The following is a 2,733-nucleotide window of genomic DNA, read 5'->3' as shown; positions in this document are numbered from 1 at the left end:
TATCTGTGCATCATTAAATGTGAGCGAATGTTTGACTATTCTTTTTAACTCTTTAATGAAAATGTCAAAGTCAGTTAGAATAATCGGTAACACTTTAGAATACTGTATCTTACTTACTGCATAACTAATAAGTAATTATTGAAGAACTAATAGGTAATTATTCATTAACTACTTCTTCACTACTGTTAACTACTAAGGAAGATGTGTTAACTAATCAGTATGTAATATATTTTTATGATTGTGTTAAGTAACAGTTAGTTAATCAATAAATAATGAATTCTGTCATAACTCTTAAAGAACTACTACTAATTATCTACTAATTAAGGTTCAAGAAAAATAACTAAGAAGTAACTACTAATGAACAGTCATACAAAACTAACCTCAGATTAGTTTTTATATTTTATATACAGTACTGTGTGTGTCTGTTTTCCTCAGCATAGAATGCCATTGAGTAAATTCATGTTTGAGGCAATGACTGAGGGAAACTGAAAATATAGGGAACTTATTTGTAATTCATAAATAATTATCAAATAATTCTGCAGGAATTACTTAGAACCTGGAACAGTATTCTAAAGTGAGAATATAGGGAACTCATTAGTAATTAATAAATAATTATCAAATAATTATCCAGGAATTAGGCTACTTATAACCTGAAACAGTATTCTAAAGTGAACATATAAGGAAATTAATTGGTAATTAACAAATAATTATTAGATAATTCTTCAGGAATTACTTGGAACCTGGAACAGTATTCTAAAGTGAGAATATAGGGAACTCATTAGTAATTAATAAATAATTATCAAATAATTATCCAGGAATTAGGCTACTTATAACCTGAAACAGTATTCTAAAGTGAACATATAAGGAAATTAATTGGTAATTAACAAATAATTATTAGATAATTTTTCAGGAATTACTTGGAACCTGGAACAGTATTCTAAAGTGAGAATATAGGGAACTCATTAGTAATTAATACAGAATTACCACATACTTCTGACTCAAATCAAACTTACTGTAAAAAACACACTATTAACGGTATTATCTAAACCTTTGTAAAATAGATAAGTTATCATACATTATGATACATTTTGCTAATTAAATAAAAAGTTTGCTTATTTGCAGATCAATATAGTAAATGTCTGCACTTATCTTTCTTATTAGTGCTGAAGAATGACTAAAACTGGCTAGAAAATAAAATAAAAAACATTGATCAGTGCTTTTTACTTTTCAAGTAATTACCTTTGTACATTTACTAAGGTAATTTTGAAAATGAATAGGCCAATAGTTTATCATTTTACTGGAGTAATATTTTATTGGGTTATCTGTACTTTTACTCAAGTACTTGATTTGTGTACTTCATCCACCACTCCACTGCTAAAATAAAACGGTTTATTGTAGACTGTTCATTAGTAGTTACTTCTTAGTTATTTTTCTTGCACATTAATTAATAGATAATTAATAATAGTTCTTCAAGTGTTATGACATAATTCATTAGTTATTGATTAACTAACTGAAATTTAACACAATCATACAATTCTATTACATACTAATTAGTTAACACGTCTTCCTTAGTAGTTAACAGTAGTGACTTAAGTGTTAATAAATAATTATCTATTAGTTCCTCAATAATTCCTTATTAGTTATGCAGTAAGTAAGATACAGTATTCTAAAGTGTTACCGAATAATCAAATGTAACAATTTATTATGTCAGGTAAATGTATCATGCCAATTTCATAATCAATTCAAAGATAACAAAACACAAAACATCAAATGTTCTGGAATAAAGAGAAGAGATGCAAACCCAACATTAAGAAATACATGAAGCTGAGAGTCTCACTCACGGGCTAATCTGAATTACAGAAAAGCATCTTCTCGTTGCATTTCATTATATAGACAGAACCTCTTTCACATTGAAACGTCTGCTAACAATGGGAATTTACATTCAGAGTTGACACCTTTTGGGGGGTAGGAGACCATTTGTCTAGAGACCACCTTCCTTTGTGTGCCAGCTATCTCTAAACTCTTCAAAACCATATTACCTTTTGTTTTACTTATTTGGAAATGAGACATTTGTACCAGTCGCAATGAGACATTTCAAATGATACCAAACATGTGTAATACTCGATAATAATTATTCACATTAAACCATTTAGATTCTTGGGTGAGTTTTTGGTGATCTTCACATGGGGGAGAAGGAGTGGGGGATGAGGGAATGAAATGTAGATTATGATGATTCGAAGGTGAGACTTTCATCTCTATAGTGCACAAGGGTGAGTTCAAATGTTAATTTCCAGAGGTCCTTTGTCCTCTCAGGGTCTCAAGTAGACTGCCTGGCATTAAAGTTATTTCAGTCTTACATAACCTAGATTTTTGCTAGATACTGTTAAGTCAATGCATTTATTTTACTCAAACAACCCATATAAAACATTTTATAACAATAATGTGAATCAATCAGTTACTAATTTATATTTTAGATACTCAAACAAAACAGCCCTGGTCACATACGTATTTATACCGTCCATGAAAAATGTTCACATTAAATCAAGACAGACTGCACCTCATTTGACAAGTCTAAGTAAATAAATAATTGTAAAAAAAAAATTTAGTTTTTGTTTTTTTGTTACAAATGTTATCGAGGGAATTAAATTGAACTTTATCTAATATTAACACAAACAAGAAGAAGAAGAAGAAAAAACAGGGTCACTCTGGGCGGAAGGAAAGGGGGAGGTTGCT

This window comes from Rutilus rutilus (assembly GCF_951802725.1).
Source record: "Rutilus rutilus genome assembly, chromosome: 8".
NCBI lineage: Eukaryota > Metazoa > Chordata > Actinopteri > Cypriniformes > Leuciscidae > Rutilus > Rutilus rutilus.
This window is presented reverse-complemented; position numbering follows the sequence as displayed.